General features: G+C 33.7%; 1 long non-coding RNA gene across 1 annotated transcript; it reads right to left on the reverse strand.

Moving 5' to 3' along the window:
- Positions 1 to 9256: 9256 nt before the first annotated feature.
- Positions 9257 to 11175, reverse strand: LOC139891935 (uncharacterized). The gene is made up of 3 exons (XR_011773921.1): positions 11072 to 11175; positions 10164 to 10502; positions 9257 to 9890 (listed from the first exon to the last, which is right to left on the reverse strand). It is a non-coding gene; the product is annotated as an uncharacterized lncRNA (long non-coding RNA).
- Positions 11176 to 26992: the final 15817 nt, after the last annotated feature.

The following is a 26992-nucleotide window of genomic DNA, read 5'->3' on the forward strand; positions in this document are numbered from 1 at the left end:
TAACGGGTAGGTACTACCCGAATTTAAACTTATAAAACGCTAATATGAAGAAAAAGCTTTTATAAATGAGTTCATATTATGCTACGAAATACTATTAACTACTCTTAATATTCTGTATGATTAACTTGTTCCATTTGACTATTTTGAAGGAAATGGCACCGACTACTCGACACACCGTGAATATGAATGAAGAGGAATTCCGTACTTTTCTAGCTTCAAACATAGCCGCAGTACAGGCTGCGCTACATACCAACAATAACCTTGGATCTAGCAGTACAGGAAATCGTGTAGGATGCACCTACAAAGAATTCACTGCCTGCAAACCTTTGGAATTTGATGGAACCGAAGGACCGATCGGATTGAAACGGTGGACCGAGAAGGTCGAATCGGTGTTTGCCATAAGTAAGTGTACTGAAGAGGACAAAGTGAAGTATGCTACGCATACCTTCACAGGTTCTGCGTTAACATGGTGGAATACCTATCTAGAGCAGGTGGGACAAGACGATGCGTACGCACTACCGTGGTCAGCATTCAAGCACTTGATGAACGAGAAGTACCGTCCCAGAACCGAGGTCAATAAGCTCAAGACAGAACTTAGAGGGTTACGAACCCAAGGATTTGATATTACCACGTATGAAAGACGATTCACAGAATTGTGCCTATTGTGTCCGGGAGCGTTCGAAGATGAGGAAGAGAAGATCGACGCGTTTGTGAAAGGATTACCGGAAAGAATCCAAGAAGATATAAGTTCACACGAGCCCGCCTCCATACAACAGGCATGTAGAATGGCTCACAAACTAGTGAACCAGATTGAAGAAAGAATTAAAGAACAGACTGCTGAAGAGGCCAATGTGAAGCAAGTCAAAAGAAAGTGGGAGGAAAACGGTGATAAGAATCACCAATACAACAACAACAGCAATTACAACAATAATCGCAACAATTATCCCAACAATCGCAACATCAATCGCAACTACAACAAACGGCCCAACAACAACAACAACAACAACAGCAACTACAACAATCATCCCAACAACAATAATAACCGCAACAACAACAATAATCAGAAGCAGCTATGCCAAAGGTGTGAAAAGAATCACTCGGGGTTCTGCACCAAATTTTGCAACAAGTGTAAAAGAAATGGTCATAGCGCGGTGAAGTGTGAGGTCTACGGACCAGGGGTTAATAGAACGAAAGGAACAAATGGTGTCGGAACGAGTAATGGCGGAGCAAGTAGTGTCGGAGCAAGTTATGCCAATGTAGTTTGTTATAAATGTGGAAAACCGGGCCACATTATTAGAAATTGCCCGAACCAGGAGAACACGAATGGACAAGGCCGCGGAAGAGTTTTCAATATTAATGCGGCAGAGGCACAAGAAGACCCGGAGCTTGTTACGGGTACGTTTCTTATTGACAATAAATCTGCTTACGTTTTATTTGATTCGGGTGCGGATAGAAGCTATATGAGTAGAGATTTTTGTGCTAAATTAAGTTGTCCATTGACGCCTTTGGATAGTAAATTTTTACTCGAATTAGCAAATGGTAAATTAATTTCAGCAGATAATATATGTCGGAATCGAGAAATTAAACTGGTTAGCGAAACATTTAAGATTGATTTGATACCAGTAGAGTTAGGGAGTTTTGATGTGATAATCGGTATGGACTGGTTGAAAGAAGTGAAAGCAGAGATCGTTTGTTACAAAAATGCAATTCGCATTATACGAGAAAAAGGAAAACCCTTAATGGTGTACGGAGAAAAGGGCAACACGAAGCTACATCTTATTAGTAATTTGAAGGCACAAAAACTAATAAGAAAAGGTTGCTATGCTGTTCTAGCACACGTTGAGAAAGTACAAACTGAAGAAAAGAGCATCAATGATGTTCCCATTGCAAAAGAATTTCCCGATGTATTTCCGAAAGAATTACCGGGATTACCCCCACATCGATCCGTTGAATTTCAAATAGATCTTGTACCAGGAGCTGCACCAATAGCTCGTGCTCCTTACAGACTCGCACCCAGCGAGATGAAAGAACTGCAAAGCCAATTACAAGAACTTTTAGAGCGTGGTTTCATTCGACCAAGCACATCACCGTGGGGAGCTCCTGTTTTGCTTGTCAAGAAGAAAGATGGTACATTCAGGTTGTGTATCGACTACCGAGAGTTGAACAAACTTACCATCAAGAACCGCTACCCACTATCGAGAATCGACGACTTATTTGATCAACTACAAGGCTCGTCTGTTTATTCAAAGATTGACTTACGTTCCGGGTACCATCAAATGCGGGTGAAAGAAGATGATATTCCAAAGACTGCTTTCAGAACACGTTACGGTCATTACGAGTTTATGGTCATGCCGTTTGGTTTAACTAATGCACCAGCTGTGTTCATGGACCTTATGAACCGAGTGTGTGGACCATACCTTGACAAGTTTGTCATTGTTTTCATTGATGACATACTTATTTACTCAAAGAATGACCAAGAACACGGTGAACATTTGAGAAAGGTGTTAGAAGTATTGAGGAAAGAAGAATTGTACGCTAAGTTTTCAAAGTGTGCATTTTGGTTGGAAGAAGTTCAATTCCTCGGTCACATAGTGAACAAATAAGGTATTAAGGTGGATCCGGCAAAGATAGAAACTGTTGAAAAGTGGGAAACCCCGAAAACTCTGAAACACATACGCCAGTTTTTAGGACTAGCTGGTTACTACAGAAGGTTCATCCAAGACTTTTCCAGAATAGCAAAACCCTTGACTGCATTAACGCATAAAGGGAAGAAATTTGAATGGAATGATGAACAAGAGAAAGCGTTTCAGTTATTGAAGAAAAAGCTAACTACGGCACCTATATTGTCATTGCCTGAAGGGAATGATGATTTTGTGATTTATTGTGACGCATCAAAGCAAGGTCTCGGTTGTGTATTAATGCAACGAACGAAGGTGATTGCTTATGCGTCTAGACAATTGAAGATTCACGAACAAAATTATACGACGCATGATTTGGAATTAGGCGCGGTTGTTTTTGCATTAAAGACTTGGAGGCACTACTTATATGGGGTCAAAAGTATTATATATACCGACCACAAAAGTCTTCAACACATATTTAATCAGAAACAACTGAATATGAGGCAGCGTAGGTGGATTGAATTGTTGAATGATTACGACTTTGAGATTCGTTACCACCCGGGGAAGGCAAATGTGGTAGCCGATGCCTTGAGCAGGAAGGACAGAGAACCCATTCGAGTAAAATCTATGAATATAATGATTCATAATAACCTTACTACTCAAATAAAGGAGGCGCAACAAGGAGTTTTAAAAGAGGGAAATTTAAAGGATGAAATACCCAAAGGATCAGAGAAGCATCTTAATATTCGGGAAGACGGAACCCGGTATAGGGCTGAAAGGATTTGGGTACCAAAATTTGGAGATATGAGAGAAATGGTACTTAGAGAAGCTCATAAAACCAGATACTCAATACATCCTGGAACGGGGAAGATGTACAAGGATCTCAAGAAACATTTTTGGTGGCCGGGTATGAAAGCCGATGTTGCTAAATACGTAGGAGAATGTTTGACGTGTTCTAAGGTCAAAGCTGAGCATCAGAAACCATCAGGTCTACTTCAACAACCTGAAATCCCGGAATGGAAATGGGAAAACATTACCATGGATTTCATCACTAAATTGCCAAGGACTGCAAGTGGTTTTGATACTATTTGGGTAATAGTTGATCGTCTCACCAAATCAGCACACTTCTTGCCAATAAGAGAAGATGACAAGATGGAGAAGTTAGCACGACTGTATTTGAAGGAAGTCATCTCCAGACATGGAATACCAATCTCTATTATCTCTGATAGGGATGGCAGATTTATTTCAAGATTCTGGCAGACATTACAGCAAGCATTAGGAACTCGTCTAGACATAAGTACTGCCTATCATCCACAAACTGATGGGCAGAGCGAAAGGACGATACAAACGCTTGAAGACATGTTACGAGCATGTGTTATTGATTTCGGAAACAGTTGGGATCGACATCTACCATTAGCAGAATTTTCCTACAACAACAGCTACCATTCAAGCATTGAGATGGCGCTGTTTGAAGCACTTTATGGTAGAAAGTGCAGGTCTCCGATTTGTTGGAGTGAAGTGGGGGATAGACAGATTACGGGTCCGGAGATTATACAAGAAACTACCGAGAAGATCATCCAAATTCAACAACGGTTGAAAACCGCCCAAAGTCGACAAAAGAGCTACGCTGACATTAAAAGAAAAGATATAGAATTTGAAATTGGAGAGATGGTCATGCTTAAAGTTGCACCTTGGAAAGGCGTTGTTCGATTTGGTAAACGAGGGAAATTAAATCCAAGGTATATTGGACCATTCAAGATTATTGATCGTGTCGGACCAGTAGCTTACCGACTTGAGTTACCTCAACAACTCGCGGCTGTACATAACACTTTCCACGTCTCGAATTTGAAGAAATGTTTTGCTAAAGAAGATCTCACTATTCCGTTAGATGAAATCCAAATCAACGAAAAACTTCAATTCATCGGAAGAGTGTTATGCGCTTCGGTAACACCGCCTAAACCATTGCCTACAGTCAAAGAACAAATACAAAGCAGTTCCATCATAGTCAACCCAAACTACCCTGATAAGCGAATTCAAATTGGGGGCAACCTTTCTGATGGCATCAAGGTCCGTTTGCGTGACCTATTGATAGCCAACATGGATATCTTCACGTGGTGTAAAACTGATATGACTGGGGTACCACGACATATCGCCGAGCACGAGCTACATGTGAAACCGAACTTGACTCCTATGCGACAAAAGAAGCGCCCGATGGCACCAGAAAGAAGCGAATGGTTGAGGTTGGAGGTGGACAAGCTGGTTCATCGAACATTCTCAGAGAGGTGCTGTAGTGACCCGAACTTTTCCATGTTTATATATATTAATTGAGATTGATATTTACATGATTAAATGTTTCCAACATGTTAAGCAATCAAACTTGTTAAGACTTGATTAATTGAAATAGGTTTCATACAGACAATTGACCACCCAAGTTGACCGGTGATTCACGAACGTTAAAACTTGTAAAAACTATATGATGACATATATATGGTTATATATATAGTTAACATGATATTATGATATGTAAACATATCATTAAGTATATTAACAATGAACTACATATGTAAAAACAAGACTACTAACTTAATGATTTTGAAACGAGACATATATGTAACGATTATCGTTGTAACGACATTTAATGTATATATATCATATTAAGAGATATTCGTACATCATAATATCATGATAATATAATAATTTAAAATCTCTTTTGATATTATAAACATTGGGTTAACAACATTTAACAAGATCGTTAACCTAAAGGTTTCAAAACAACATTTACATGTAACGACTAACGATGACTTAACGACTCAGTTAAAATGTATATACATGTAGTGTTTTAATATGTATTCATACACTTTTGAAAGACTTCAAGACACTTATCAAAATACTTCTACTTAACAAAAATGCTTACAATTACATCCTCGTTCAGTTTCATCAACAATTCTACTCGTATGCACCCGTATTCGTACCCGTACAATACACAGCTTTTAGATGTATGTACTATTGGTATATACACTCCAATGATCAGCTCTTAGCAGCCCATGTGAGTCACCTAACACATGTGGGAACCATCATTTGGCAACTAGCATGAAATATCTCATAAAATTACAAAAATATGAGTAATCATTCATGACTTATTTACATGAAAACAAAATTACATATCCTTTATATCTAATCCATACACCAACGACCAAAAACACCTACAAACACTTTAATTCTTCAATTTTCTTCATCTAATTGATCTCTCTCAAGTTCTATCTTCAAGTTCTAAGTGTTCTTCATAAATTCCAAAAGTTCTAGTTTCATAAAATCAAGAATACTTTCAAGATTGCTAGCTCACTTCCAATCTTGTAAGGTGATCATCCAACCTCAAGAAATCTTTGTTTCTTACAGTAGGTTATCATTCTAATACAAGGTAATAATCATATTCAAACTTTGGTTCAATTTCTATAACTATAACAATCTTATTTCAAGTGATGATCTTACTTGAACTTGTTTTCGTGTCATGATTTTGCTTCAAGAACTTTGAGCCATCCAAGGATCCATTGAAGCTAGATCCATTTTTCTCTTTTCCAGTAGGTTCATCCAAGGAACTTAAGGTAGTAATGATGTTCATAACATCATTCGATTCATACATATAAAGCTATCTTATTCGAAGGTTTAAACTTGTAATCACTAGAACATAGTTTAGTTAATTCTAAACTTGTTCGCAAACAAAAGTTAATCCTTCTAACTTGACTTTTAAAATCAACTAAACACATGTTCTATATCTATATGATATGCTAACTTAATGATTTAAAACCTGGAAACACGAAAAACACCGTAAAACCGGATTTACGCCGTCGTAGTAACACCGCGGGCTGTTTTGGGTTAGTTAATTAAAAACTATGATAAACTTTGATTTAAAAGTTGTTATTCTGAGAAAATGATTTTTATTATGAACATGAAACTATATCCAAAAATTATGGTTAAACTCAAAGTGGAAGTATGTTTTCTAAAATGGTCATCTAGACGTCGTTCTTTCGACTGAAATGACTACCTTTACAAAAACGACTTGTAACTTATTTTTCCGACTATAAACCTATACTTTTTCTGTTTAGATTCATAAAATAGAGTTCAATATGAAATCATAGCAATTTGATTCACTCAAAACGGATTTAAAATGAAGAAGTTATGGGTAAAACAAGATTGGATAATTTTTCTCATTTTAGCTACGTGAAAATTGATAACAAATCTATTCCAACCATAACTTAATCAACTTGTATTGTATATTATGTAATCTTGAGATACCATAGACACGTATACAATGTTTCGACCTATCATGTCGACACATCTATATATATTTCGGAACAACCATAGACACTCTATATGTGAATGTTGGAGTTAGCTATACAGGGTTGAGGTTGATTCCAAAATATATATAGTTTGAGTTGTGATCAATACTGAGATACGTATACACTGGGTCGTGGATTGATTCAAGATAATATTTATCGATTTATTTCTGTACATCTAACTGTGGACAACTAGTTGTAGGTTACTAACGAGGACAGCTGACTTAATAAACTTAAAACATCAAAATATATTAAAAGTGTTGTAAATATATTTTGAACATACTTTGATATATATGTATATATTGTTATAGGTTCGTGAATCAACCAGTGGCCAAGTCTTACTTCCCGACGAAGTAAAAATCTGTGAAAGTGAGTTATAGTCCCACTTTTAAAATCTAATATTTTTGGGATGAGAATACATGCAGGTTTTATAAATGATTTACAAAATAGACACAAGTACGTGAAACTACATTCTATGGTTGAATTATCGAAATCGAATATGCCCCTTTTTTTTATTAAGTCTGGTAATCTAAGAATTAGGGAACAGACACCCTAATTGACGCGAATCCTAAAGATAGATCTATTGGGCCTAACAAACCCCATCCAAAGTACCGGATGCTTTAGTACTTCGAAATTTATATCATATCCGAAGGGTGTCCCGGAATGATGGGGATATTCTTAAATATGCATCTTGTTAATGTCGGTTACCAGGTGTTCACCATATGAATGATTTTTATCTCTATGTATGGGATGTGTATTGAAATATGAAATCTTGTGGTCTATTGTTACGATTTGATATATATAGGTTAAACCTATAACTCACCAACATTTTTGTTGACGTTTAAAGCATGTTTATTCTCAGGTGAATACTAAGAGCTTCCGCTGTCGCATACTTAAATAAGGACGAGATTTGGAGTCCATGCTTGTATGATATTGTGTAAAAACTGCATTCAAGAAACTTATTTTGTTGTAACATATTTGTATTGTAAACCATTATGTAATGGTCGTGTGTAAATAGGATATTTTAGATTATCATTATTTGATAATCTACGTAAAGCTTTTTAAACCTTTATTGATGAAATAAAGGTTATGGTTTGTTTTAAAATGAATGCAGTCTTTGAAAAACGTCTCATATAGAGGTCAAAACCTCGCAACGAAATCAATTAATATGGAACGTTTTTAATCAATAAGAACGGGACATTTCAGGTGCGGTATCTGACGTGGGTCGTGAATCCTGTTTTGGTTAAAAAAAAGGGGGGGGGACGGATCGTGGCACATGTGTATCGATTTTAAGGACATTAATAAGGCGTGCCCCTAAGGATAATTATCCTCTGCCTGAGATTGACTGGAAAGTTGAATCCCTTTCCGGTTTCAGGTTCAAATGCTTTTTGGACGCATATAAGGGGTATCACCAGATTCAGATGGCAGTAGGGGATGAAGACAAAACCGCATTTCACACTGATCGGGGCATCTATTGTTACAAAAAAATTCCCTTCGGGTTGAAGAATGCGGGGGCAACATATCAGAGAGTAGTGGATTTATGCGGGGGCAACATATCAGAGAGTAGTGGATCTATGAACGTTCTTAAACACTCCCTCAAGCACTCGACATCAATTTTGCTATTTGAGCAGATTTATGTTCGATCAAGTACCAATACTGAAAAGAGACAATAGCCTCTCCCGAATACCGTACCAAAATAATGGTACGTACCCAGTTCGGTATCAGTATTGGTATCGGTTTTTCGGTACCAATACCGTATTGTACCGAAATCTTACATGTCGAAAACTAAAAATCTCAGGTAATAGGAACTGAAGAATTGATTAAGGGCATGTTTACTAAACTTTTCATTAAGTCCTGTACGGATATAGATGACAGAATGGATAATGAGCAGTTATATAGTGAATATAATAAACAAATAGTTGTTTACTTTTGTGCCGAATGAAAAGTCTGAATAACATCAAATGACCATTTTAACCTTGTTATGTAAAAATTTTGCTAATGTATTATACATGAGCTTATAATCCTAATAATCAATGAACATGTTATAAATTTCAGCTTTTTTCTTTAAACGAGAAATTACATTTCAATAATTTAAATCCTTTAATGTAATTGTGTTTTAGGTGATTAACTACACATGTTTATTAACATCTGTAACCAAATAACATAAAAGCAAGCAAATTTATCGTATATCAAATGTGCAACACGAAGTTAAGATACATGCGCAATTATACTACTGAGAAGACAACAACATTACATAACACGATAACATAAATATTACATACAAAATTACAACCCATTCTCATATACAGTTATCTCAAAATACAATTACCAAATACTAGTGCAAAATATGTAGTTATCAAAATACAGGTCCAATTGATGAATTTTCTTCACTAAACCAACATTTTACCCAAATAAAACAAAATATACCATGGTAGCATATTTAACTTACACCGGTAGACCTTTAATGAGTGCAAGATTTTTCACCCAATTCTCGCACCTTTCCGGTTTTAGCTTCATCCAAATTGTCCTATTTGTTGGGTTGTCTTCACTAAAAATGGCAAGTGTTGCATCATATAACAAGTCATTAGATTCCCATCCAAGCTCGTCCAGTTTAGTTAGGCACTCGTTAACCGTAAGATGATCCGGTTTAGCATATTTTGCAGCCACCAACGATAGAACGCCCACAATTTGCTCTTCAATAAGAGACACCGCTTCCTTTCCATTTCTTTCCTTTTTTTAGATTGAGTACGAGATGAACATGCCATTGGTTGTGTACCTTCTTCGACTAGTTCAACTGCCACATGTTCAATATTCGATACTTCCAGCATAGGTGCAATTGAATGCGGTCCATAACTTTGAATACCGTTTGCAACCACACCATCAAAGTTGTGCAAAAAGATCAGGATGTACTAGTTGGGTAGTTCTAACTGACTCTTGCCTACACCATCAAATAGTTGTGCATCAAATATATTACAAATGAGAGCAATAGGTTGATGTTTAGAATGTGAGAACATTACCATTATGTAACTTAAATGTGTTAGTAGAACAACAGCTACCTTAAATATATTAGTAATAGTAATGTATTAAGTAGAACAACATCAAATAGTTGTTCTACTTAAATGTATTAAGTAGAACATCAGCTAGCTTAAATATATTATGTAGCATAAATGTGAGAACAACTAGCTTAAATGTATTAAGTAAGAGTAATCACCGTGCACTCTATCTCCTATTCTTCATCAGTCAAGTTAAATGTGTTGGTGGACGAATCATAAACATTTCCAGTCTTATTTTTCAATTTCAACCATGCTTGATATTTTCCCTTCAAGTAGCTTAAATGATTTGTCATATGTTCACGATCAACATCAACTTTGTGAGTTTCTTTTAGGACCTGACCAACTTTCTTCCATGAAAGTGGTTTTAAACCACCTCATTCTCGCCCGCTACGTGCAATTTCTTGAAGACATGCTTCCATAAATGTTTTTTCTACATGTGGATCCTTCCAACTAACTCTAACCCTTCTCCGATTTGTTACTTCACTTCCTTGTTCCATCTGTATATAAACCATGAGACGTGTACATACAAAGATATGAGTAAAATGTTCAATATAAACCATGAGATATGTACATACAAAGATAAAAGTAAAATGTTCTATCTAAACGACCATGGTTTCTAGATTTTTATACTATACTCAACTTTGTTTCTCCTTTTTAACAGTACCATAAATTTACATTCTACCTAATCAAGGTATGTCTTGGTTTTATATTCCACTCATACATTATACAAGATACGGAGTAGTAAATTCGAGAGTGCAAAACAACAAACAATGCAATGGATACATATACACAACGAGATCTTCCAAATTTAAAGATAAATTTGTTTGAACCAAAACCCTAAAAATTGAAAACTTAAAAACCCTGGAATTTATGAAAAGATGAATATCTAAATTATTTTCTTTTAGGACTTTCATCAAACACCTTAAAGACACAAAAACACATGCACTAATTAAGAACATCATCTCTCATCTTTAAAAATAATCACAATGATATTTGATTAATCTAAAATATCAACATTACAGATTATAAAAAATACATAATCTCATAAAAAGAATAGTGGAATTACCGAAAAAAAAGTTCTTCAGCAGATGTATTCTTGAAAGATAAGCATGAAGGTAAGAGAAGTAGATAAGGAGAAGGGTAGTGTTGAGAAAAAGTGGGAAAAAGAAGAGACATATGGGGACAAGAGCTAATATCCATATGACCGAGAAATACATCCATATAGGCATTTCAATAATTTGAGGCCCAAGTAAACACCCATGTGAACTTACCGAATAAGTAAAACATTCACCTCAGCCCAATAATACATAAGTAAACAGGCCCTAAGTTAAACATAGATATGGCAAAAGCAAGTGTGATTTTCATCACTAACGTGTTTGTTGTATGTACCTCCAGTTGTTTATTTAATTTATCTGTTTTGATAAAAATGGATTAATAAAAGTGAAATCCAATTTGATGATAATCCACATAATACAAACAAACACACAATAAGGATCAAACATGTTAAGACAAACAGAAAATAGAAGGCATTTACAAACTAAACATTGCTATACAAAAACAAAGAGCCATCCCAAACATAAACCAATAACTCTACCTTCAGGTAGAGAATAATCAGAATGCTAGTTAAGTCCAGGAGATATTCCATAATGTATAAGTTATGTTAATAACTTCACTAATATGAAGGCAATTATTAATTGAGCAAGTGGTTTAATATGGAATACACTGTGCTCATGTGATGGTAAGTATTTTCTGATGTTAAAATGACGATTGTCATGACCATATTTATTCATTTTGTATTTCGGTAATTATATCGGGAGTACCGGTACTGAATCATATAGTACCGAAATCGATTTTGTGAATGTAAAAGAAAATATGAAAGAAGAGGGGGAAATGAAATGACCAAAAGGCCCTTTTGAACAGTGGTTATCCTCATCACAATTAGTATATAAGGATAATATATAATACACAAATTCACATAATACTAGGTGCATTGCCCGTGCGTTGCACGAATATGGTAAGCGTTGTTGCATCGCACTTGTAATGTTGGTACGTGAAGCGATTTATGTCGACGGTTAACAATACGAATCTGGAATATTTGAATATAAACATACGTAAATCAATTTGTGTCATCTATTGTGAATATATATATATATATATATATATATATATATATATATATATATATATATATATATATATATATATATATATATATATATATACATTCACAATAGACGACACAAATTGATTTATGTATGTTTATATATATATATATATATATATATATATATATATATATATATATATATATATATATATATATCACAACCAAATACTATATAGAAGATCAAACATCTTAAAAAATAATGATAAAAACGTGTGTTTATATAACTCTATCAATTGTTTCATTTGAAAAGTGTCATTATTTCATTTGAAAAGTGTAGTGAGGTGAAAAATGAAAAATAGTATTTGAAGACAACAATGACTATCAATTTAATTAGGTACTATATATAAGGTAAGTGAAAAGGTTAAAACTATTGTTATTATTTATGACATAACATAAAGTTATTATGAATGTTTAGGAAAAATGAAAAGTTTAAAACTATTGTTATTATGCATAACATGCATCAATTTTAGTTATGATTAAAAATATTTAGGATCAAATGTATGATAATAACTTAATATCAATAATCAAACTGAAAGACTTTATACGCAACATTTTATTATTAATTTTTTAGTTCTAAATTGTCTTATCCTGATTAATTAATCAACTATTTTTACCATCTTTATATTTTTATTTTCTTAAACACATCTATTATGAGTAATAATTAAGTAATTATAGTTACATGAAAACTCAAATATTTGATACGTAGTAAGTATTCACTTAATATTTAATAATAAGCTGGTTAATATTAAACTTGATGTAGTAAAAGTAACAATTATATGCTAATTAAACTACTCCGTAATAGCTACTCGATCAAACATAACATATAATATGGTTAACTTATTCAATACATGTTAAATTATCTTTGTTATTCAAGAATCAATTTTTTTTTACTATCGTTAATTAGATTTATAATCATTTTACTATAATTTATCATAATAATAATGTTATATTGTTATTCATCATCATATGAAGTAAGTATTATCCATGTCAAGGTTGGAGAACTCGGATCTCGGGGAGATCTCGTTTGGACTTTTTAGGGAGATCTCGGCATCTCGGAATAATCTCGGGGAGATCTCGGACGTTGACTTACGTTGACTTTGTAGTTGTTTTACTAAAAAAGTACATAAAACATAAATATATGTATACTTATATACGTTTTTACGATATTTTACAACAATATCCGAGAAATGAGCGAGAAAATCTTAGAAATTAAGAATTTTACAAGAAAATCTTACAAATTAGCAAGAAAATTCGAGAAATCTTGGTTTTGACTAAGTTTGACCCCGTTGACCGAGAAATCTCGGGAGATGAACATATCGTCTCGGTTGCCTTCTAAAAACGAGATCTCGGGGGAGATCTCGGGGAGATCTCTGGAGATTTGCAACACTGATCCATGTATAGAAGGCATAATTTTTTTTTTATCATATTATCTATCAAAGAACTCTATGATGTAAATGATTGCTAAAAGATTAAGTTTAATAATAAAACATAAAAAATATTAAGAATCAAGATAAAAGTCAAATTAAACAAAACGTACATTCAATTCAATAGAATAGTAAAAAAATTTGCATTCTTTAATATTTGTAACCTACATCCATAACAAATATGATACAAAAAGAAGGCATAAATTCTTTATCCATTATCAAAGAACTATATGATGCAAATAATTGCTAATGAAAATATTTAATAATACAAGTTAAAAGGAAATATTGAACATCAAGAGAAAAGCTAAATTAAATAAATCATACTTACAATCCAATACAAAAATGAAACAATTTGTGTTCTCTAATATATGTACATATTCGCAATAGGAAATACTCCGCAATGCTTTGTCCCTTAATGTTGTAATATTTTAAACTTGTCCGAGTAAGATGTTGACATCACTTCATATTAACAATAAAAGAAACCTAAACAATAATAATAATAATAATAATAATAATAATAATAATAATAATAATAATAATAATAATAATAATAATAATAATAATAATAATAATAATAATAATAATAATAATAAATAATTAAAAACACAACAAATACATTATTGACGAAGATCTATAATCGATTTAAAAGTAACACCAAAGATAGTATACAATAATAATATAAATCACATACAAATCTAATATACACACACACACACACACATATATATATATATATATATATATATATATATATATATATATATACACACACACACACACACATACATATATATATATATATATATATATATATATATATATATATATATATATATATATATATATATATGAACTCTAAACAACTATCAAAACGGATAAATTTCACATGATAATAGAAAAATACTCATGTACACCAATAACTTGTTAATAAAGTCATACCGTAGCATAAGTCTAACGTTCGTGTGATAGATGAATATACAACATTACATGATGAAATAATCTTACTAAATTGATGATGATGATAATTAAGAACTAACATATATAAAACTCTATCAATTATTAATTAGTATTTGCAATGTATGTGGTGAAATGAAAAATGTGTATTGTGAAAATGAATAATGAGTATTTATAGGCAACATTATAATAACTTATTTAATATAAAGAAAATGAAAAGGTTAAAACTTATTTATTTATTATAAGAATAATGAAAGGATTGAAATTAATCAATTTAATACATGGAAAATGAAAGGATTAAAACTTAGATATTATTATTAATGAATTTTCTAATTCTTTTATCTTTTTAATTATTACCTTATTATAAAATTAAGTAGGAAATAAGGAAAAATGTTTTTTTAGTTGTAAATGATTAAATTAAGAGGTTTTAGTGCCCTCATTTATGACTCAAGGAGTCACTTTTATATTATATATATAGATTTTATAAATTTTAATCTATTAATTAATTAATATTATGTGAAAAAACATATGGTGTGGTTTTTATTTATACTATTTATTCAATAGTTAGAGTCTTGAAATTCTGATACATATGGAAATTCAATAAAATATAATATTATCATCTAAATCAATAGTTTAAATTTAAATTTATAAGTTTATCTAAAAGTTAAAATTCAATTATTTAAAAAAGTTAGCTATACCTTTTTTTTTCTAAAGCAACCAAATATTATTAGTATATTAAATATCAGATACATTACACATAGTCATTTTTTTCACAAAAAAGGGAAATTAAATAAATAGGAATCCATTTATCAATAGAATGAAGACTTCTAAAAGATAGCAGAGGGCGAAGTCAATTGTTAACAGTAAACAAATTAACACCTTGAGCACCCAAAGCCGATCGACAAAGCAACCATGAATAAGATCGCATACATAAAATTGATGACCGTTGTAATATCTGAAGTAGTAGGCCATACGAACACCTTTGGTTTGATGTTTTGAAATATGCTTGACCATCATGTGTATTTTCCACTAAAACAAAATAACTTCTAGCAATCCAAATGGCCTATATTGTAGTCGAACTGATCATTCTCCAAACCATCTTGCCATTAGTTCCTATGCCAACAAACCAATCATGCGAAAAAGGTAATCATGACTGGAGACCCCACCAGTTGCATTAAAGCCAAACAGTGAGGGAAACGAAAAATAAAAACAGGAACATCTTGAATGAAACATAGACAAAATAATGCAATGAAATGCTTCAAAGCTATGTTACGATTCCAAAATGAAATTAGTGCATCCCTCCCCAACTTCCATTTCCATGCATGAGGCCCGAAAACATCACCCATTGATTTCATATGTTGTAAGTTAATCAATCTTTTCATATCGGATATAATTTGAAGTATTCAAAGAATAGACATTGAACATCAATTTGCCACGAAAGGAGGATCCAAAAGAAGACACCATCATCGACCTCCATTTGTCTCGCTTATTCGAATTCACCCTTGACCACCATTTTGCAATCATATCTAAATTCTTGGCCCAAAATGTAATGATACACAAAGTGTTGAGTAAGTAATTGTTTTAATGATTTAATCATGACAAAATATAGTAATGAACACTAATTGTATTTTATCCGTTGTTCTAAGTATAAACATGGCATTTCATGTTGTGTCTTAGTGTTTAGTGTAACAACCATACTTTTTCCGTTACTTTCGTTAACCTTCCGTTAGTTTACTTAACGGCGATTATTTAACTTTTGTCCGTTTACGTGTAATAAATGCATATTTGATGGTTACAATAATTAATATGGGTTGATATTAATTCAAATAAATATTTCGGATAATGAAATACGATAAAAACGATACGATTTTGATAACGGCTTTTTGGGCAACGAAACGCTCGGGTTTATTTTAATAATTAATTTATTAATTATTACTACCTCCGTCTCATTCCAATAGTCCACAGACAAAAAACACGCAGTTTTAGGAAATCCCACTAACTTCATTTCTCCACCAATGAAATATCTTCTCTCTCCAAATCCACCAATGAAATATCTTCTTTCCTTTCTATTTATGGAAGTGGACTATTAATTTGGGACAGCCCAAAATGGAATACTAGACTATTGGAATGAGACGGAGGTAGTAACTTTTTAAAAATATTTAATTTATTGGGTTTTTAATAAATTAAATAATTGGTTGCGTTTAACGATTGGTTTAGCGTTCCGGGCCCTCGGTACAACTAAACGACACTTAAAACGGACCACGTATACAAGGAATTGCAAAACACGAGCCGGGCACCTCTCTTGGGCCCCATTCGGCCGACCCCACTCCCCTCCCCCCTTATATTTTAATTTTTGGCAACTTAGGGGACTTGTTTGTAATTAGTGATAATTAAACTCTAGTATTTAAGACTTGTTAACCTAAACACTTCTCATAACCCTCCCAAAATTGTTCCAGTCGACAGCTTTTTCCCTCTCCCTCCCTTCTTGATCGACGAGCACACCACCAACCCTAGCACCATCAAAAATTGATCTTTTGCTCAAACCTCAAACACAAAGATTGTAATTCCCATCGTTCTCTATGCATAGGTGTAATCTATTTGGTGATCAAAGGTATAATTACATAAACCCTAATCTTAAAAATCTGATTTTTAATAAAGTTTCATAGTTATGTTGTCAATTTCTCAAGTCCATACGCGTACGTGTTAAATCGTTATATTAATTGTTTGATGCGTTAGGGTTTAAAAACGAATTTGTTTTTGCATGATCAGAAAAATTAAGTTTTTCAAATGTTAATTATTATATTATATTCAGATTCCTTGCGAATAACTATTGAGTTTATGCTTTGGATTCGCTTGATTTCGTTTCCGGATGATCAAGTTATACTTAATTGAAATTAACGTTGTGATTTTGTGATTGATCAGAAATCTGGGTTTGATAGACCACGAATTGGCATGTGAAACTTATACCATTGGAAAGATAATTTAAAAACACTCAATTTAGACTAGGATATCATGTCGTTTGCTTATGTAAATCCCGAGATATGCTTGAATTAGTGTAAAAGTAGTTTTATACAGCACTTGCATGAAAATAACCTTGTATGATAAAATGTTTTAACTTCTGTGATTAAGGATTTGCATATTTGAAATGTACACAAAAATTAATTCACCTTTCATGTAGATATCATAGGCTAATTGTATCTAGATCTTCGGATAATCGCGTGCAAATGTGACTAACTAAACTAGAATCGAATCTGTAAATTGCTCTCTGTTTTATACTCTGTGGATTGTGTTTATTGATTGAGCATGTAAACTTCTGGAATATGAATTTTAACATGATGTGTGACTTATTGTTAGTTTATGTCAATATCTGAAACCTTATGAATTTGGCACAATAGAGCCGTACTTTATGTGGATTCTGATTTGAGCTGAAAAACTGAACATTCAACTTGCATGAATAAACTGTACAAATTGGCTTAACAACATTTGCTAGATTTTTGATATGTGTTACTTTGACTTGTCCTTGAACTATGGCCACTGGTATTATATCAATTGCATGTCCCTAACTCTGATTATAGCCAAAACGAAATCAGTGCGTAGTCAGAAACTGACTGGACAAACCCCAAATGTACCTCTTCTGATTTCTGACTTTTAATTATCGTATGAGTCCCTGGATGGACTTTTTGGAATCGATTTTAAGTATATTTATGATCTGGAGTTTTCCATGTTTACGTGAAGTTTGTACTATGAGATATTGTGCTAAGTATGCTACGTGTTCATGAACTTTGTGCACAACGATAAACGAAAATTGTGAAAATGATCATTCATGACCTGAAACGTATTGTTTGACTTAGGTTTGACATGTTGACCAACATTTGACATGAACCTATTGATGTACACTTTAATTGACCACATTGACCAAGTTTGACTTTCGGTTGACTTTGTTTGACTTGCATGAATTACTTGACTAAATGTTGACTTTTACTTTGAAACGCGTCGAGTCGAGCAATAAGACAACTTATACTATGAAACCACCCTTATGTAAGATACATATATTGACCAACCTGAATACGTATACTTAGGTTGCATTATTCAGCTGTAAACCGTACAAGTTTTATCTTTCATCCAAGCTTATTCAAAGGTGAGTGTACAGTCCCGCTTTTTACATGTTTTCAGGGATGAGAATACATGCTGTTATACTTACATTATCAAATGATTTTGTATTGACACGAGTACTATATATGCATATTGACTTTGTTCACAAAGCCTCTAGCTTGCATACTTTTAATACCATCGGTGTAAGCACAATTTAGATGGATGGATCCGTTAGGTTGACAACCTCACCCGCTATAATAACTGTGGTGCATTTATTTTGAACATTAAGTACACTCGAACAAGTGTATAACATTTTAGGAGGTAAAGGCGGGTATAGTGGCTTCTATACTCGGGTCATTGCTAGTATTCAGGTGCTCAGATTATGCAAACGTTAAAATCTCGTGGTCAAGGAAACTAAACTATTTTTCTGATAACTGTTTTTCAGATACTGTTACTTAACTTTAAACCTGTAGATTCACCAACATTATTTTTTGACCTGTTTTGCGTGTTTTTATTCTCAGGTATTAATTGCTTCCGCTGTAGAATATTGCTGTTACGTAGAAGTCAAGCCAAGCACTGGGACCAGAGTTAACATTCCGTTAAAGGGATTTTTGACGGGGTGTTACATTTAGTTGCGCAGCATGTACTATCATCACAAGATAGACAACACCCGGGTTCCTTCTGAAGACTTAACAAATGTTTGTTGGAGAACCATCAGAAGATTTCTAGAAGAACCAAATGAACCAGCGACATCAAACACTTAGACATACTATGTCTATTCTTAAAAGACATAGTTTGTTTCATGTGTTGTCTAATCAAGCATGTCAACTGACATCGAAGATTAAGTTGAAGATAGAAAGTTACAAGTTGGCGGTGACAAGTGACTTTACAAGACAACGTGGAATGAAGAGGTATATCGCATGTGTCGTTCATTGATATACTTGTCAACGCTCTGAGAACACAACATTCCAATTGTTTATTCAATTAATTTGTTCGACCTTTTTGGGGTGTTCCTGAATTAGCTACAAAACAAAAAAGAACGCCACATGCCCGCACCAGCTTTCTACCAAACCTGTCGACCAAAGTACAAATGAAGTTTTGGACCAGTGGTCAATAGAGTTATACTGGGACAATAAACTCTCTATAAATAAATACACATAGATAGTGTTGTGGGAGCTTAAATTAACTCTAGTCTGTAAAATTTGTATATGCTTCACTGTGTTCTAAGCTATCAAGGTGTAATAATATGTATCAACCGATTATCAATTCTTCTATAAAATAATCGTGATTCTTTGAGATTTTATAACAATAAAAAAATAATTTGAAAATGACATTGACTCTTGTTAATTTACATGAAATCTATTTTTAAATATTTAAACGATTATATTTTAACAAAAAGATTGTATTCACTCCTATAATACTTTATGTTGTTAATCAAGACTAACAACTAGTATCAGAGCTTTAAGCTTTAATATATTGTATCATAATCACTAAAATGGACAACTTCATGAACACATCATACCTTGAAACCAGTTCTACAAATAGACCATCAAAGTTTGATGAATATTAATATTAAACCCGAAAAGATAGTTAGATGTACCATTTCAATCAGTTGACCCCCTGATGCGTGTTGCACAATGCATCAATTACCCTCAAATTTATAAAAGATTCAAACACTACAAATAAGAACGCACAATTAACGAGCACTTAAGACCCGATTATTATAGCACTTTTTGTGTAAGTATTCGTCCCAAGAGAGCGGTGTAAGTCAAATAATTGAAACTATTAATTGTCCTAGAGTTTGTTTGATTGGGGGTTTTGATATTTTAACTATCAACTAAACTTGCACAAATAAACAAAGCTTAAACTAACAATTATAACTAGCAACAAGTAGCAAGTAATTAAATATTGGGATCTAAATCAATTAACTAAGTAGTGTTCACTTACCTAATCCTCTCTATGTTTGGATTGCTCCATTTTACCCAATTTGCTATCGCATTAGTTGTTGAACTATTAGATGTTTAGCATCACTACCAAACCTTAATCAAATCACACTTTGCGAACTCACATAAGCATCGTATTCTAAGATCAAGTTAACTATGAGCGGTCATTGAGATTATGCTTGGGTTGAAATCATTTAGAACCCTTCAACTATCAAAATCACTTAAGATAATCGAACACCACTATGTTGACTAAAGGCTAATTGAAAACCAACACAAACTAAAAATACAATCACTTGAAATCCCCAATTTAGTTGTCTAGATCACTTAAAGTGTTGAAGCACAAATTGTTTCACTACTCAAATCACTTAGAGAGCTACACAATCTATGTAATCAAAGTAAAACCTAAAACAAATGCATAAAAATGGATCTATAGCTAACACAATAACACTTGCTCATGTATTTCATTAAGACAACTTTATTCAATGAATTTGGGGCAAAATCCTTACACTAGAGATTCATAGATAAGCAAACACAATCAAATTAGCCAAGCATGGGTAAAATTACACTAATCAAAAGCATAAATAAACATCATGTTAAACTATTACAAGTATTCAATCCAAAACTAGATAAATAACGGTGGAGATTACAACCCAAATGAGAAAACTAAGTAAATCTAATGATGAGATTGCTTGAGCTTTTGCTTGATCCTCCAAATTAGCTTTAATCTCCACTTGGATGATGAAATTAGGTTATTTTTGGTGAAAATCGTGACAAAAACTGCAGCTCTCTCCTTTGGAACCCTATCTTATGCCTTTTATACTTTGTAAAATTCTGCACCCAAGAACAGCAAGGTGCGTCGCACCTTATAATGTGGGACCAGGTGCGCCACACCCTAAGGCTGGTGCACCGCACCTTATAATTGAAATTCTAATATTCAAGTTCTAAATTTGAAATTTGGCTTTTTAGTGTTAAGGTGCGCCACCTTTTGGATTTGGTGCGCCACACCACTCTGCTGCACTTCTAAAATCTTCATTTTTCACTTGGAATTGCCCATTTTGCAATCCCTTTTTACTTTAAATCATGCCCTGCACTTTGGTTCACTAATTTTGGCTAGATTTTGGTCAATTTTACACCAATATGAGCTTTTAGCCTTGAACCGACACTTTTGCGCAAATATATAACTTTCGGGCTCAAAGATCCTAAAAACCGAATGAAATGAGATAGATATTGCGAGGTAAAATGTGTATAATTCGAGCAATATCAAACCCCCTACATTTGAACCTTGCTTGTCCTCAAGCAAGCATAACCACAAACAAGACTTGGAGATAAATAGCAATCAATGATCAACGCCAAAATGCAATAGTTAGGCAATAAATGATACCTCCATGAATGTGCACTTTGATGGCTAGAATGAACTGCAACACTTGGATTTGCAAAGGACCAAGCATAACATCATCTATTCTTCTTCTTCTAGCAAAAACTCAACTCAGTGCTTCAAACAATCTTCATTTTGCCAAAAATCCTCCAAATAAATCTCAATTCAAGCCTAAACTAACATCTCCACATCTCCACAACTCTTCAAACAATCAATCAAACAAACAAATATACATCCTAGAAAGGTTCAAGTATCCACAAGATTGTACAATTAAGAGTAATCAAATCAAGATTCGAGCTTTATTAGTGCAAACCTTTCTAGGAACTTCTTTAAACCATAAAATCATCGAGTTTCATCTCCACTATCTAATTCTTCGCATCACAATCGATAAAAAAAAAATCACCCACAAGCTTCACTTTGGTTAAATGGAGCACCAAGTTGCATGAGTTATCCAAGAAAACCGTTTTAGCCTTAAGGAAGACAAGGCTTTTAAAAAAAACCATTTTCATTTTAGAAAGGGAAAATGAGTCAAGTTGTGAAACGAGACAAGTCTTCCGAGAATTTTCGTTTCAAGCTTTGTGCATTCCAAAGCCATTTCAGTTTTGGGACAACCGCACGGATAGCCAATGCCCCGGTATATCACAAAAGTGAACTACCTTCTTGTATTTGAAGGCGATGAGACAAAAGCTATCTTAGCCACCCCGGTTTTGGGACGGACGCACGGGTAGCTACTTTCCCCGTAAACATACTACTCGGTGCCAATAGCGATGGAGAAGTAACTACCTTGGGTGCGAGTTTAACGGTGGGTCTATTGCGCGGTACTTGAAAGACTTTACTTTCAAGCTTAGGCCTTTTTGGTACACAACTTAACTTGGAAGACTTTACTTTCAAGTTTGGAAGACTTGACTTCCAAAACAACAAATGGGAGGACTCGACTCTTCCTGGAGTGTCAAAGCTTAAAGCATTTATTCACTCGACTACTTCCCACATAACAAGCTTTTATGCTTATTTTGAGAAAGGGTAGGAAGTAGAAACTACCCCTCCATAATTGATCAAACAAAGGTGCCATAGCTTTTGGCTATGGCGTGTGTTGTCTAGCAACACTAGCACGAAGCCATTGCTCCTAAAAAGGAAAGCACATTGTGAAGCTCAAGGCTCCTCTTCCCACGGTATGATTCATCGGTTGAAATATCATGAAATGATGAGACAACCAATGTCAATAAAAATGGTGTGGATTAGGAAGTATCTCACACCAAGTAATGCGACAATCGGGAGACTTGACTCCCTAAAAATGGATGAACTTGAATCATCCGGAAGTGTCAAAGCTTAAAGCTTTAAACACTTGGTTTTAGAACACACATGGAAGACTTTACTTCTATGCAAAAAAACAACTTTGATTTTTCTTTTGATTTCATCATTTGAGCACAAAAATTATTTGAAAGTGAAAGACTTTACTTTCACTTTGACAATTACAATTACAAAATGAAGACTTTACATCCTTATATTTGAAGCGCAAGGAAAAAACTTTACTTTTCTTTAAGTTGAAACAAATTACAAGTTTTGTTACCATTTGATTGTTTAAGATATAAGTTAATGTAATGGTAAAAACTTGTTCCAAAAATAATCAACATTGCAAGTGTTATCCTTGTAGTGCGTATGTGACAAGTTATATCCTAAAAGTTCAAAATGACCCGAGATTTACTCTCCCCATACCTTTAGTTTGATGCAATGCCCTCATTGCATTGAACGATAAAAGTAGAAAAATTGAGGGACATTATGAAATAGAATAGAAGACAGAAGAAATAAAAACCGGAATAGATCAAATGATCTTGTTGTCACCATTCGGAATAAACATAGTCACCAAAAATTTGCATATCGATGAGCTTGACGCCTGAACTTAATGTCAGGCTTGGATCAACTATCAAAAAGTGTATCCTGCCACTAAGATCGACAAACAAGTAAAAGAAAACACAAACATCCACAATAGCATCCACACACGAATATCATACATGCATAAGTATCAAATCATTACAATAATCCAAACTACCAAATTAAATGCATACAAACCGCATCTCACAATTCCAAGTTTACCACATAACATCCAACATAAAGAACCACAAACATTCATAATTGTTTCACAACTCAAACATAACGAATCACATGCCAACATAAATGTTTTACTTCAAACATACCACAAATATAAGGATCATGAAATAAAAGATACCAAATTCACCATAAACCAAATGGGCCACCGCCCGAGCTTACACCTTGGTATTGTTGGTTTTGCCTCCTTTGCCTCTCTTGCTCCTCTTGAGCTTGTCTCATTGGCTCAAATTCTTGAACTTTCATAGCTTCACGGTACGCGGTTTGTGGGTCATAAGGGGGTGGGTGCGGTGAGAATGGTTAGCTACGGTTGTAGGGTTGGACCGAGGGCTCGGGTGGCCAAATAGCATTAGGTTCATCATGAGATAGTAGTAAAACATGGGATTGCCAACCTTTGCGCAACTCAATGTTGAATTTGGCTTTGTAGGTTTATGTTACCAAATTGCTCCAAAAACCATGACTCGGGTAACCCTCCGGTTCCCGAACTTCCCGCCCCACTAGAACCCGCACCATGTGCGTAATGACCATGACCAACATTCACATTGTCTCCCCAGAGACGTTCAATCTCCTCTTCTTCAATAACCTCGGGTTGTTGTTGTTGTTGTTGTTCATACCACTTAACGTAAACCTCATTTTCGTTTAACAAAATGTGTCCACCCTTCCAATCAAGGGTGGAAAGTGGACTCATCGGTAGCTTCTCTAAACCGGTAAAATCAATGTTCAAAAACTTCGCAATCTTTGTTACATAACCCCCACCCACACTCGGCTTACCCGCCTTTTTGCCATCCCCATCATAAAGATAGCTCGCAACGATATTGGGCACGTGAACATTGTGACGACTCGGAAATTTCCGACCAAATTTAAACTTAATCTTATTATAATTCTGACACGATAAGCAAAGTATGTAATGTTGAGTCTAGAAAATTTTGAAACGATGTTCATATATTCAATTGACCTTCGACTGCTCTCGACGATTCACGAACAAATAATTGTAAATAGATATGTGTATATGTATGTATAAATAATAATTCGAAATATAATTTGAAATATTATATGTTGTTGATATTTAAAATTAATAAAATAAAAATAGGATATTATAATAATTATTATTTAAAATATATCTCTATATATAAATAAAGTATATTAAAAATAAATACTAAATGCTTGTAATACTCGTTTGATGTTTCGATGGATATTAAGCAAGTTAAATTCAAACTTATATAATTTTTAAATAAACGGTGATTCAAAAAGGAGTTTTATAAATTATAGGCTTATTAATAATATATTTAGAATTTATTTGATAAATGTTAATAATAACTATATTTTACTTAGGGTTGGGAGTGAATAATTAATGTAATTTTTATTTAATAGTTAATGACTTAATTTTATACCATAATGACCAAAATAAATAAATATAGTTAATTTAAAAATATGGGATTTTTCTGAACACTTTTATCCGCCACTGATTAACAACGGAGTACGAAATTTTGTCCGTAAATGATGACGGCTAACAAAATAACACGTTTCTAATTCTATATTATATGAAAAGTGGATTGTTACCATGCATGATTGATAAATTAGAATAACTGTTTCGCTTGTGAATCAATTAATCAAACTACCATCTATTTATTTATATATATAATATACATATTATACATACTGACATATGAATCAATCAAATTATGATATATCATATTACTGTGTTGTGTTGTTAACCGTTCCTTTCAATCTCGAGCTTTCAACATACTTCTTTTATTTTCTTATTTATTTATATACTACTAGACCCTTACTCCACTTGCAACAACTACTCATCAAACCACTTTTCTGCATTTTTTTGTGAACCACAAATGGAGTGGGTTCTTAATACAAGTTTTAGATTAAATTAAATGGTTCCCATGGAAGAACAAGGAGCTTGTGAAGAGTGCACCACCAATTATCTCGTGATGCAAAAAGGAACGAGATCCATCGCTGAGTTTTACCACCTTTTATCCTCAAACCGTTCCACTTTCTTTTTCTTTCTTTTGTTTGATCATGCTCCTGTTTCCTTGTTCAATTACAGCAAAATGCACCAAGATCACCACACCATCATATCGATCAACTCACCACTTAAACGTCATTCATCAACTACTGCTTATATGTTTCGATTTAAACCATTAAAAACCGTTTTGAACACCACCATATATCATCGTTAATCTTGCTTATTTGGTTTTTCTGTTTACGGATTCATCAACAAAACCACCATGAACCAACAAGCTACCACCCCATCGCTAACTATTATCACAAACCCACCACCTGCACATCTACTTCTGTTTCATTCTGTTGACTCAAACATCCATCACAACCGTATGCTAACTTTAAACCACTGTACCACTTTCCATTCTCATAAGACATCACTATCATCATCTCATTAATTTCTCTCTTTTTGTTTCCATTTGAATCACAAAGCATCATCACTTGCGTATTTTATTCCTATTTCTTGTTTAAACCCAACCACTAATAACCACTTACAAACCGTCACCATCTTGATCACAACTTTGCACAATCACCATCCTAACTCGTATAGTTTTAACGACCACCACCAAACCCCTTAAACTGTTACATTAATCGAGCTCATATAATGATTCTGTTTCCACTTGAGCCGTAGCCATCTCACCACCTCCGTCGACAACAGTCACCTTCAAACACCACATCACCATTTTTTTTTCACTTCTGCTGCTATACGTGCGTTGCCTTCTACTTCTACTCGACTGTTGTGACTATTATTTAAGCTAATATGATCTGCTGCACAGCGAGGCAGGTTGATGCCACACATACATATTTTTTTATGATCATGAAATAACAATGATGATATTACTTGAATTATGATAAATGATGATATTAATACTGATACATTGCTTGTGTGAATAAAAAAAATGAGTGGAGGGGTCAT

Source organism: Rutidosis leptorrhynchoides, chromosome 2, assembly GCF_046630445.1.
Source record: "Rutidosis leptorrhynchoides isolate AG116_Rl617_1_P2 chromosome 2, CSIRO_AGI_Rlap_v1, whole genome shotgun sequence".
Lineage (NCBI taxonomy): Eukaryota > Viridiplantae > Streptophyta > Magnoliopsida > Asterales > Asteraceae > Rutidosis > Rutidosis leptorrhynchoides.